The sequence below is a fragment of the Cololabis saira genome, chromosome 13, assembly GCF_033807715.1.
Source record: "Cololabis saira isolate AMF1-May2022 chromosome 13, fColSai1.1, whole genome shotgun sequence".
Lineage (NCBI taxonomy): Eukaryota > Metazoa > Chordata > Actinopteri > Beloniformes > Belonidae > Cololabis > Cololabis saira.
Genome location: NC_084599.1, coordinates 3256563 through 3271051, shown reverse-complemented (window position 1 = coordinate 3271051; position 14489 = coordinate 3256563).

The window sequence follows — 14489 nt, the reverse complement described above, 5'->3', positions numbered from 1 at the left end:
TGATCCATGTGGATAAATCCTCACAAATCTCCTTCCAGAACCTCTGTACCGGTGTACAGAACCATAAAGCATGCATATAATTATCTGGGGTGTTCTCTGTGCACTGTGAACAGATATTAGAGGTGACAAAGCCCATCTGGAACATCCTTTGTCCAGTATAATGTATTCTATGAAGAACTTTGTACTGTATAAGTTGTAGGTTTGGGTTTTTAGTCATAGTAAACGTATTTAAGCATATTTGTGACCAAGAAAACTGGTCGGTATTAAGAGAGAGATCCGCCTCCCACTTAGAGATCGGGAGAGAGACTGAATCGTCCAGTTTAGACACTAACCTGTAGAGTTTTGATAACAACTTTAAAGTGCTTAGATTCAATAAATCTATTATCTTAGCGGGAAGTTGTAAATCTAATTGGCTAATTTTGTATGTTTTATTTATTATTGCCTTAAGTTGTTGATACTCTAAAAATTTATTCCTGCTAACTCCGTATTGAACAATAAGTGTATTGAAAGGTACAAACTGTCCTCCTACAATTACGTGCTGTAAGTACCGTATTCCTTGATCTCTCCATTGAACGAAGTTAACCATCTTTTTATCATTTTTCACGATGTCTGGGTTGTTCCATATGGGTGTACGGTCACATGGAAAAAGTGAAATTTTAGCTATTTTAAGAAATTCCCACCAAGCTGATAAAGTTGTGCTAATATTAATGCTTTTGAAACATTGATGACGTTTGATACTTTGACTAATAAATGGTAACTCTGAGATTTCTAGTTCATTACAAAACACTTGCTCTGAGTTCAGCCATTGACTATCTAAAGGATGATCTTTTGACCATTTTACAATATACTGTAACTTACTGGCTATGAAGTAATACTGAAAATTAGGTAATTCTAAACCTCCATATTCTTTGGATTTTTGCAATGTCTTTAAACTAATACGTGGAGTTTTATTTTTCCACAGAAATTTTGATACATATGAGTCCAACGATTTAAACCAGGAAAGAGGGGGTTTGCATGGTATCATTGAGAAAAAATAATTTACTTTTGGTAAAACCATCATTTTAATGGTGGCTATTCTACCCATGAGCGAAATGGGGAGAGAGCTCCATCTGGAAAGATCATCTTCTATTTTCTTTATAAGCTGAACATGATTTAATTTTATTAACTCTGACAGCCTAGGGGAGATGTTTATGCCTAAATATCTAATGTTCCCTGATTGTAATTGAGTATTGGTTATATTCCTAAAATTGCAGTTAACACACAGAACAGTGGATTTAGACCAATTAATAGAATAATCAGACAGAGATGAAAATCCCTCTATAAGTGCAATTGTCTGTGATAGTGAAGATCGTGAGTTCTGGAGGAAGAGGAGTACGTCATCCGCATAAAGACTAATTTTGTGCTCTAATATTTTACATTGTATACCTTTAATATTTTGATTTTGTCTAATAGCTGCTGCTAAAGGTTCAATAAATATTGCAAATAATGAGGGAGAGAGAGGGCAACCCTGTCTAGTGCCTCTTTGCAAGGTAAAACTTGTAGAGATTTGATCATTTGTCCTTACACGTGCCTTGGGAGAGCTGTATAATATTTTTATCCAGTCAATGAAAGATTCGCCAAATCCAAATTTATGCAAAGTTGCCAATAGAAACTTCCAATTTACCTTATCAAATGCTTTTTCCGCGTCTAAGGATATAATAGTAGTCTCCTGTTTATTGATACTCGAATAGTCTATAATATTTAATAATCTGCGAATATTAGTAGACGAATGTCTACCTTTAATGAAGCCTGTTTGATCCGGATGTATAATAGAAGGGGTGACTCTTTTCAGACGTTCAGTAATGGCCTTGCTAATTATTTTAAGGTCTACATTTATCAATGAAATTGGGCGGTAGCTCGATGGGAGCAAGGGATCCTTGTCCGGTTTTAATAAAAGACTAATATTAGCAGAGTTCATATTTAAGGGTAAGCTTTTATTTTCCCTAGCATTTAGAATCATTTTATAAAATGTTGGTGCTAATATACTCCAGAATTCCTTGTAAAATTCAGCTGGGAAACCATCTGGGCCCGGAGCTTTATTATTGGGCATATGTTGAAGAGCTTCATGGAGTTCTCCTATTGAGAGCGGTGAGTCTAAATTCATAACCTGTTCCTGATGTAACTTCGGCAGATTAATGTCTCCAAGAAACTCATTAATGGATTGATCAGATGGTTCAATTTGTGACGAGTATAATTTATAGTAAAAGTCTCTAAAGACTGAATTTATTAAACAGGGGTCATGTGTAACTCCCCCTGACTGGTCCTTAATGGATGTTATGGTTGTTTTTTCTTTGTTTATTTTTAATTGATTGGCTAAGTATTTTCCCGATCTGTTAGCATGTGCAAAGTTTTCCAGGCGAATTCCATCATTTCTTTATTCAGGTTGAGCTTAGACCGAGAGCAGAGGATGACACCCACTCCAGCTCAACCTCAAATTACTTTAAGCACCCCAAGTCAGACAGTCACAGCCTAGAGGTTTTTTTTTCACACCACCCTCAGAAGTAGACAAAATACCTGACATTGCAGAGAGTGTTTAAACACAAAGATGGCCCAGACAGAAAATGGCTTACATACTGTGAAAAGAACCATACCCTGTATTGTGCAGTATGTTTAGCATTTGCCAAACCAACTGTAACCAATCCCTTCATAAGTGGAATGCAGGACTGGAACCATATCAGTCAAAGAGTTGAGGAACATGAAAGGAGCAACATGCACATAAGTAGTGCTGAGGCGTATTTTTTGAGGGCATCTAAAGCAGATATAGCCAGCCTGCTACATGGTCCCCAAATTGTGGCTCACAGAGATCAAGTGAGGAAGAGCAGGTGTTGGAACGAGTAGTAGATGTGGTGAAGTTCATAGGAAAGAGAGGACTGAGCTACAGAGGACAGCAATCTGAGGCAGCGTACACTCTAGATGACCACGGCAACTTTCTAGAGCTCAGCATTCTACTTGGGAAATATGATGTATGTCTGAAGGAACATCTCACTGAGTGCATAGAAAAAAGTAAAATGTTGCACCAGTCAGTAACTGCAGTAACATTTTTATCCAAAACCACTGTGAACACTGTCATTTCTACAGTGAAGTGGCTAATTCAGGAGACCATTGCAAAAGAGGTTGCTGAAAGTGTGATATTTTCTGTGCAGATAGATACAACCCAGGACATTACGTCCCATGAGCAGTGCTCTGTAATTCTGAGATATGTTACAGATTCAATTCAGGAAAGGCTTCTTGCAATGGTTAAGTGTGAGGCATCCACTGGCCAATATTTTGTTCAGATGCTGACAGATGTGATGGAACGTTTTAATGTGGACATCAGTAACTGTGTCAGTAATGCTACTGATGGTGCATCAAACATGCAAGGCAAGTACAGAGGCTTCTCTACACTCCTGTCATCCAAAGCCCCAAACCAGGTACATGTTTGGTGTTATGCACATGTGCTGAACCTAGTTCTGGCCGACACAACTGAAGTGGCCATATCCAGTGGGTCCCTCTTCTCCCTCATGAATGAGATTGCTGTGTTCATTCGTGAATCGTATCAAAGGATGAACGTGTGGGAACAAAGAAGCCAGGACACTCGACACAGACGTTCTCTACTATTGGAGAAACAAGGTGGTGGGCCAAAGATGTAGCCTTGAAGACGATTTTTGGGTCATTTGGAAAACCAGAGCAGGCTTTATACATTGATGTCCTCATGACACTTAGCGTCTTTCAAGGTCAGGCCAATTTAAAAACTGCAGTGCGTGTCAAAGCTAGAGGATTCTTAGAGGCGCTGATGAGGTATGACACAGTGTTAACTGCTCAGCTTTTCCTGTGGATTTTTGAGGTCACAACACCACTGTCAAAATACCTACAGTCAAGTGGACTAGATATCTTAACTGCACACAGGATGGTAATGGCAACTCAAGATGCTGTGAAGAAAATAGCAAGAGATTTTAAGTCAGTTAAGCAAGCTGCTGATACCTTCGTCCAGTGGGCAAGTGCACAACTCATGGTGGAAGAGGACTGTGAGCTTGAGTTGAAGGCAGAACTTCCACAGAAAAGGAAGAGGAAAAGGAAGATGATGGCAGGTGAAATGACAACAAGTGATGAGACTCTCACAGATGCAAACAGAGCCTATGAAGTTGAGGTCCATAACCAGATTATGGATACAATCACAGAGAGCATCCACAGGCGTTTTCTGACCCATGGTACACTCTATGCCGACTTGGCTCTTCTTGATCCGAGAAACTTTGCTGAAGTGTCATCATCAGATGCTCTGCCTGATTCTGCATTTCAAGAACTTAGCAAATGTTTGCTCGGGTTTCACAGCAGAGCAGCAGCTGTCAATTTGCAGTCTGAGTTAAAGTGCCTGGCAGCTCAGTGGCCACGGCTTAAAATCTGTGCACTTGAAGAGTACAAAGTCAGGATGGTAGGGGGTGGATTTGATGATGACCAAGAAGACACAGGTGTACTAAACAAACAGTGCAAATCTTGTAAGGAATGCCCAGTCTGTTGCTATCAAATTCTGAAACGTTACAACCTGTTCACAGATGCCTATCATATCCTTGGCTGGGGATACAGGTTCCTTCTTACTCTGCCTGTGACACAGGTAGCCTGTGAGAGAAGTTTCTCTGTGCTCAAACACATAAAAAGTATTCTTGTAGAATAAGGAGCACACAGTCACAAGAACACCTGCAAGCATCCATGCTTATGACCACAGAGAAAGATCCTCATGTCCCTTGACAATGACTTGGTCATAGACAGAGTTGCAGAAAAAAGTGACCTGTTGAAGAAACTCCTTATCCCCAAACATTGAGAAAAATTGCATTGCTGGTTTGTTATTTTTAGGTTAGTATTCAACCTTCATTTCTATGTGAGTATTCAAGTTAAACTGTATATTTACAGCCTCTTTATATTGTGATTTATCATAACTTAAACAGTGTTGTGTATTTCAGATACCTGTTTTGTATTAGTTCAACCAGAGGGACTGCAGTGAGACATTCATTTCTATGTTAAACTAGTTACACTATGTTAAACTAGAATACTATGCTCTTAACACATCTAGTCAACATCAGTACTATTGCTATAATTTGGTGCGAAAGCCCTATTGCATCTGTAGGAATTTTTTTTTCTCGTTTTTTTTTTTCCTTCTTCCGACGAAATGAGGGCCTTTTTGCCCCCCTAAACGTGCCCAAACGTGCTCACCAAATTTTGCATGCAAGCCAGGCCTGGCGAAAAATGTGATATTTTATGGTTTAATGCATTAATGGGCGTGGCCTAATGGCTCAACAGCATCCCCTAGAAAACTTTGTGCCTCAAGCCCCACGATACGGTTTGACGTACATGCATGAAAATCGGTACACACCTGTACCTGTATGTTCAAGGACTCAATACCCAGTCCGATGACACCACCCACGACTCTTTATGTCACACCATTCAAAAGTTATGGCAGAAAGTAGGAACTATCAAATATGGACCAACCAGATGAAGTGGGGGCACGCTTTTTGGCATCTATCGTCACCACGGTAACGCTTTTGACTGAGAAAAGTAATGCCCATGGTCGCAGGATGGAGACGCACATTTTGATGTATAACACACCTGGGTGCATGTTACGGTTCGGGCTCTGAAGCGGCTGAAGTAATGGCATAAATTTCGCCAAAATTACACAATTAATTCAAAAGAGAGACTTTTCTTTAAGTTGCGACATGATACAGGTGTGTACCGATTTTCGTGCATGTACGCCAAACCGTATTGAGGGGCTTGAGGCAAAACGTTTTCTAGGGGGCGCTGATGAGCCATTTTGCCACGCCCATTAATGCAAACCATGAAATATCAAATTTTTTGCCAGGCCTGGCTTGCGTGCACAATTTGGTGACTTTTGGGACACGTTTAGGGGGAAAAAAGGCCCTCCTTTCGTCAGAAGGAAAATAAAGAATAAAGAATAAAAATTTCTACAGATACAATAGGGCCTTCGCACTGTAAGTGCTCGGGCACTAATTACCTAGATGACCACTGAAGTGAATTTTAGCAGTAACATGCTCAGTCGTCCCAAAGTCTCCAGGATAGTTGTAGTTTACTGGTTTCTACAGAGCTTTAGGACTTGGTTCCATGGTTTGTCCTCTTTGAAACCTAGGTCTGTGAATTTTCCAATGGATTTAACTAGGGCTGCAGCTATAGAATATTTTAGTAATCGAGTATTCTACTGAAAATTCCATCGATTAATCGAGTAATCGGATAAAACATATTTTTATTTAGTTAAAGAGCAATTGTAAATATACATAAGATGTTAGATGTTAATTCACATTACTAGGACTAAATTATATAATACAGTAGGTTCATGGCTGTGCATTTAAAAACCCTGAACTTCAAATTCACTGCCTTCACTCAAAAAGGATCTTACCAAGAAATGTTCTTATTTCTAACCTAAAAATGCCATTACACTTGATAACACACATCACTTAAAATGTTAGGTGTTTTTCCCACGTGTTTCAATTTAACTTTCATTTGTGTCAAGCAAATTTTAAGTTCTAGTTAAGTTTTAAGTTAAAGTATAAGATTTTTAGTTTTGGCAGTGTTCAAAATAAACTTTTGATCCTGCTGTATTGGAGCACATTAGCCACCAGCGCTGCTTGTTTTATCCATCAATGACTACAGAGAGAAAACTACCCAGTTAGCTTTATTACGTTTTTATTTTTCTGACATTTTCTGCCTTTTCTTTTAGTTAAAACTGTAGCGGGAACAGATGTTTAGAAGAACCCATGTATGTACCGGGTTAGAGGGGGAACATATAGGAGAACAGACCACAAGAATATAGCGTGGATTAAAAATAAAAGTTAAGCACTGAGCTAGATTTGTCTCCCATCTGGGCCATTGCAGACTGCCTGAGCACATAGATATATAATATATATATCTATGCCTGAGCATGGCATGTTACTAAAACCAAACATCCGCCGCCTCTTTCTTCTTCCTATACGTGCGCGGCGTCAGCCCGTTGTGCCACATTAAATGTAGTCCGGGCGAAACACCCTACTTTGAGCTGCAAAATTAAACGATTCCTTGAGGCAGAGAAAATTCCTCGATCATTTTTTGTAATCGAATTACTCGAATTATTCGAGGAATCGTTTCAGCCCTAGATTTAACCCCATCCAGCCTGCATTACTTTGTGAGAACCTTCAGAAGTCACAGGTAGATGCCTCCACAATTCCTGGATTACTGACCACCTGACTAACAGACCCCACAGTTTGTGAGACTAAATGGCTGTATGTCTGAGCAGGTGGTCAGCAGCACAGGAACACCACAGGGGACTGTACTCTCACCACTCCTCTTCATGCTGTACACCTCAGACTTCCAGTACAAGTCGGAGTCCTGTCATCTGCAGAAATACTCAGATGACTGCAGTTGTGGGGTGTATCAGTGATGGACTACAGAGAACTGGTGGGCCGAGTTTGTTGTGGACTTTGTTGTGCGTGATGTACTCCAGACTGGATTCCAGTGGACTTGTCAGTGTCTCATTGATGTGATATCAGAGTACTGATGCATGATGAAGAAGAAATGCAGACAGCTGGTGTTCACATCCGAGACCAGACTGGGAGACTCCTCTCAGTGAGGTAACATTAATGGATTAATCCAGACCGCTGAGCGGTAATGTTGGACCACCGCCCTGTGATTAGCCACCCTAAAGTTTTATGACACCTCCAGCGTGGTCTGGAGAACAAAAGGGGCAATGTAAATTTCCACAGCCCGAAACCAGGACTAAAGTTTACGACACCGTGGCCACACGGCTTGGAGCAACGGAAAAACCCCATGGACACAAAGCCCAGCCAGGATTTGCATATGTGGCCCCTTGGTGATAAGGGATCACACCCTGATTGGACAAGGACCTCAAGCTGCAGGAAGGAGCATGGACTTCCTGGGCGCAGCTATAAAAGAGAAGGCCCCCCTCTCTCTGGTCTCTCTTCTCTCTTTTCTGCTTTCCCTCTCACCTACAGGTCTCTGCTGTTGCTTCAACTTCGAATCGGCATTCGCGTTCACCAGTAATAACAGCTCTTACTGTGTTCTGGTGGAATAATCCCTATTTGGAGACTGATTCCTACTGTTAAAGTTATCATTTTTCCTGGAAATCCAGATGGTGCCCCGATTAGTGTCATAACTGCATGCGATGTGAGCGAGTGTCAGCGACAAAATCAATTCCATCCATCCATTTGCTTTATTTTCTATTGGACTGTCCTAACTGTCCGCAGCGACGCAGTGCTGCGCAGCGCGACGCAGCGCGTCGTTTTGAATTGAACATTTGTCGGACGCCCTACTTCTATTTTCTTCCTGTCGCTCGCGTTGAAAGCCGGTTGAAAGTGCTGTAGGAAACAGTCATGATGAGGAACGGCTGATCCAGTTAGTTGAAATGAGAAGTTATCTCTATGATTCCTCCTCATTTCACTACAAAAACCTCAATAAAGTGGCAGCTGCTGGAGGGAGATGGACAGAGAGTGTCCGATGTCACGCAGTGCGAGACATCGGACGCTCGCATGCAGTTAGGACACGGTGTTTAGTTGTGGACGTGGTTTGCATTTTGGTTACGTAACGAAAATCAGCAGAATCTTATTGGCTCGTAGATCCACATCACACTGGACGGCTCATCCGGGCGGCTGTACAGACACTGCAGAATTTGGTTGCTTTCTTCCTTCTCTGAGTTGGCAGGCTGAGGGGATACCACTTTATATATGTTAAAGCAAGAGAAAACCTGTTTTTCATAATAGGTCTCCTTTAAGTTCCCACGAGGTGGAGTTTGTTTTTCTAACGTTGGTCTGGTTGTGATGTCACGAACAACAAAGGATGGACAAATTTGACCAGATTAAATAAATAAAATAGTTACCATCATTGGTTAGCATGAGGTAGCCCAAGCTAAAATAGCTAAATTGTAGTGTCTGAACTAGGGTTACCACCTTTCAGAAATAGAAATAAGGGATGCCCCGATTTCAGCAGCGCAGGCGCCAAAAAAAGGGACATCCCCAAAACTTCTAAACTGCATAGAAATGTATTTATTTTATATGAAACAAAATGCTTTGATTTAAAGTTTAAAGTGCTTTTATAGCATGACTGTACAGACAGACAACCATACTAGCAACTGAAATATCCTCTGCTCCTATGGTAAATATAAATATAGCTACAGGTGAAGGTCGGAAAATTAGAATATGGTGTTTAAGTTAATTTATTTCAATAATTCAACTTAAAAGGTGAAACTAATATATTACATAGTTTCACAGTCGTACATGCAAAGCAAGATATGTTAAACTTTTATTTGTTACAATTTTGATGATTGAATTGTTTATTGATTTCAATAAAATATTCAAATTTTTTTATTTGGGGTTTTCATAAACTGTGAGCCATAATCACCAAAATTATAACAAATAAAGGCTTGAAATATCTCACTTTGAATGTAGTGGGAAATAATATAGGCTATTTTTTTCACCATTAGTTGAATTTACTACGAATTAAGTTTTGCAATATTCAAATTTTCCGACCTTCACCTGTATATTATGACATCAATAAATAAGAGCATAATATATGTCCGTATTGGTTCAATACGGAACGCAACTTTTAATTCCCAATTACGTAACAATTCCGTATTTCAAGGGACGGGTGGCGACTCTAGTCTGAACAGTGTGTGTGTGTAAATCCTCCCGATTGACTGGCTTATTGGGCGGAGTCTGCTATGGTAAAAAGGCAAAAGATTTGCCAGTGTTGATGCTCGCCGATGGTTGGCAGCAAATCAGCAGGCGGTCAGCAGTCCACAGCTGTCACTTGATCTTGATTTGTGTGCAGCTCAAAAAACTCCTGAGCAATAAATCGCTGAGACGTCACCAACGGCTGACAGATATTTAACAGGTCAAGTATCTGGGGGATCCCTGGTGAGGTCACCATGAGGAAGGAAAACTTGAAGGGGAAACCTGTCAATTAAAGATAGACACACAAAGAGCCGCACCACGATAGGCAGCTACTTTTTCCTTAAAAACGCTTGTTCCTCAACTTCCGCTCCCTCCATGCCTCCGATTATAATGTTCCCTTCTCTCGGCTCCTTTAGCTCTTTGTCTTTATTCTGTTTTTTCGCTTGCACTGTTTGTTTTCCTTTTTTAGGCCATTTTCCAGGAATTCTCTCTGTTTTGCATGTGGTCAGAACGTGGTTTTAAACGCCGTCCAGCTAACCGAGCCATGAGATCATTTAACATGAGTTTTTACATTTGAATTAAAGAGGCTTCGCATTTTGCATTAACTTTTCCAAACATTCTGCAAAAGAAACTGTGGATGAATTACGATTAATGTGCACAAATGTCGATGCTTTGTAACCACGAGGAAGGAAGGCAAGTCACTATTTACAGCCATCATAAAACACGCCATATTCTTTTGATGCCACTGATTGACAAAGGCAGCCATCACACAGCTGACACAAGTGTCTGGGATCACATTCAATTCTGCTAAGCTCTCAAAACATTTGAACCATGTAGTCAAAGACCCTTGTTAACATCAAAACCAGAACAGCCGCAAAGGTCTCCTTCCACTTCTCATGACGTAAAACCACCCAAGCTTCTCCTCAGACAGAGCAGATATAAGGAACTCTCCCGACTCTTCACGTCCTATTTAAAGCCACAGTAAGCGCGTTTACATGGGAAGTTTAATTCCTCTTTAATTCGGAATTAAAATTAAATACAATTTAAAATGAGTAAAAATTACCATGTAAACACCTAATTCCGAATGAAAATGGCCATTCCGAATTAAACTTAATTCCGAAGTAAGTGTCTGGTTTATTCTGATTTTAAATCTGAATAGAATAATTCCTCGATCATGTATCCACTCATTCCTCTTTAAATTAATTCTGGTCTTTCCTTCTGCTCGTTCCCTCAACCCGTCTGTCTCCATGACCTTATATTCCACGCTGGGCTGGTTTTCCAAACAAAGTTTCAAGATTTTTTTTTTTACCCATTTCATCACCCAGTGCTCATACCTAGACAGTCCTGGGCATTGCTCCCCTCTGCCAACCCAGGGAGGGCCCTACACTGAGCTCAGGTCTCCTTCTTATCCTGAGGAGTGATGGACCGCTTCTTTTCACCAGACAGGGTGGGGTTTCTCCGGCCGAACGTAGCGCGTTGAAGGATCACGTTATTCCGGCCGGATCCTCCCCACCCCATCTGGCGCCCCGGTTGGCCAGAGGGGGCATGTATAGCCCAGGACTGTTGCATGTTTTTGTGAGGGTAGCTCACATTAGCTACCCAAGGGAACACGGGGAGAACATGCTAACTCCACACAGAAAGATCCTTTCACCAACCCCACCCAGGGTGTGGGCACTGAAGTCATGGGGGAACTAACACGCACTTCAGTGCCCACAGCGTCCCCGGCGGGAATCGAACCCAGGACCTTCTTGCTGTGAGACGGCTGCACTACCTGCTGCGCCACCGTGCCAAGAAGTCTCCTGCTTCATTAGGACGGGAGCAGCAATGGCAGCTCTCAGCACGCCGAGATAACCACACGGCCCCACGCTGCTCACACCCGGCACCAGAGGGTGACAGCCATTATCGGTGGAATTTAGGGGGAAAGCATTTATGGAAAGAAGGAAAACAGAAGAGCCTGAAAAGATAGACTACGTTTACATGCAGTCGCGTTAATCTGTTTTACATGGTAATTAATCATTTGAGATATCTGGATCAAACCAGTGACGCACGGAGAACGCAGTTCAGTGACGCAATTCCCGTCATTTCCACTTCTTCTTCCTGTATCCAAATCCAAAACAACAACAATAACAGCAGCACGGCGGATAATCAACAGCCCAGTAGAAGTGGTTTTGTTTGTTTCAGCGTCTTCCAGCGGAGCTTGATCTGGTCTGGCGTTCCTACAAATACTGCTTCGCGCAACTTTTCTCTCACCTTTTTGTAAATCTCTCTATCCCGGTACTTTCTACCGTCTACAAATGCAGAAATGTTCATATCCTTCATTACATTTATGAAGTGAGTAGTGATGAAGCATTGTGACAGCACGTGGGCCTCCAGGGACAACGACGCCTTGTAGGTTGCACCAGCCTCATACCCCCGCTTGACGCATTGTCATGCAAGTTCCAGTTTCCTGAAACCCTGGCAGGGGAACGACGCCTTGCAAGTTGCCCCAGCCTCATACCCCCGCTTGACCTATTGTCACACAAGTTCCGGCGTCTTGCATCCCTGCCAAGACAGGCACCGTGGAAGTGGCTTTGACTTCCAGCCCCTGCAGAGACGAGGACCATATATGGACTTCCTGACTCCTCAGGGGTAGACCGCCGGCTGAATAAACTCACTATACCACGATCGGACTTATGAACTGATTTTGATAAATTCCTCAACAATTTGGTGCTGTGACCCGGATGACAATAGACCTTTGATGGGAACTCCTCTTTCCAGAACAACGGCACAACCAGCGACTCCTATCTAAATTTCCAGAGGTAAGGGATCCACTTGCAAAATCCCAAATTATTGTTGCTGAGTTGTTGTCGAAAGTCTGTGGACTGGAGTACCAGAAAAAAGGTTGACGTCATCCTGAAATTTTAGGTAAGTCCGCTGTGTGGTTGTGAGCAAGGGGTTATTGGGAAAGGTTATTGTAGAGATGTTTAGGAATGCTGACAATTTCATAACACTTGAATTTGATTGTGTTGTGAGAATGCTTTGCTTATCCTGCCTTAGAATTTGACTCGCTCTTCTAAAAAAGTTTAATATCTCGGGTAACATTAAAGAGTGGCGCCATGGTTGGTCTGAGTACCAAAAGAATAGTCCAGTGAGGGACTTATAGCATATGCAGGACTTGAGGTCCAGAAGAAGTGTTTGGAACACTGAGATATTTGTGGGAAACGGACATATATATAGAATATATATACATATATATATAGTTTTTTTTTATAAATGGGGATGATTCGCTTGGGTAATGAATGAATCATGGTAGTTCGGAAGCTCCTCAGTGGCAAGGCACCGGGGGTGGATGAGATCCGCCCTGAGTACCTCAAGTCTCTGGATGTTGCAGGGCTGTCGTGGCTGACACGCCTCTGCAGCATCGCGTGGCAGTCGGGGACAGTGCCTCTGGACTGGCAGACCGGGGTGGTGGTCCCTCTCTTCAAAAAGGGGGACCGGAGGGTGTGTTCCAACTACCGAGGAATCACACTCCTCAGCCTCCCGGGGAAAGTCTATTCCAGGGTGCTGGAGAGGAGAATTCGGCCGATAGTCGAACCTCGGATTCAAGAGGAACAATGCGGTTTTCGCCCTGGCCGTGGAACGCTGGACCAGCTCTACACCCTCCGCAGGGTGCTCGAGGGCGCATGGGAGTTTGCCCAACCAGTCCACATGTGTTTTGTGGACTTGGAGAAGGCTTTCGACCGTGTCCCACGTGGCATCCTGTGGGGGGTGCTCCGAGAGTATGGGGTCGGAGGCCCTCTGCTGAGGGCTGTACGGTCCCTGTATGACCGGAGCAGGAGCTTGGTTCGCATTGCCGGCAGTAAGTCAGACTTGTTCCCGGTGCGTGTTGGACTCCGGCAGGGCTGCCCTTTGTCACCGGTTCTGTTCATTATTTTTATGGACAGAATTTCTAGGCGCAGCCAGGGGCCGGAGGGGGTACGGTTCGGGAGCCACTTGATTTCATCTCTGCTTTTTGCAGATGATGTGGTCTTGTTGGCTCCCTCGAGCCAGGACCTTCAGCATGCACTGGGGCGGTTTGCAGCCGAGTGTGAAGCAGCTGGGATGAGAATCAGCACCTCTAAGTCCGAGGCCATGGTTCTCGACCGGAAAAAGGTGGCTTGCACCCTCCAGGTCGGGGGAGAGTTCCTGCCTCAGGTGGAGGAGTTTAAGTATCTTGGGGTCTTGTTCACGAGTGAGGGGAGAACGGAGCGCGAGATCGACAGGCGGATCGGTGCGGCGTCCGCAGTAATGCGGTCATTGTATCGGTCCGTCGTGGTGAAGAGGGAGCTGAGCCGAAAGGCAAAGCTCTCGGTTTACCGGTCGATCTACGTTCCCACCCTCACCTATGGTCATGAACTCTGGGTCATGACCGAAAGAACGGGATCCCGGATACAAGCGGCCGAAATGAGTTTCCTCCGCAGGGTGGCGGGGCGCTCCCTTAGAGATAAGGTGAGGAGCTCTGTCACCCGGGAGGAGCTCGGAGTAGAGCCGCTGCTCCTCCACATCGAGAGGAGCCAGCTGAGGTGGCTCGGGCACCTGTATAGGATGCCCCCTGGACGCCTCCCTCGTGAGGTGTTCCGGGCATGTCCCACCGGGAGGAGGCCCCGAGGAAGACCCAGGACACGCTGGAGTGACTACGTCACTCGGCTGGCCTGGGAACGCCTTGGAGTCCCCCCGGAAGAGCTGGAGGAAGTGCCGGGGAGAGGGAAGTCTGGGGATCCCTGCTCCGACTGCTGCCCCCGCGACCCGGACTCGGATAATGCGGTGGACAATGGATGGATGGATGGGATG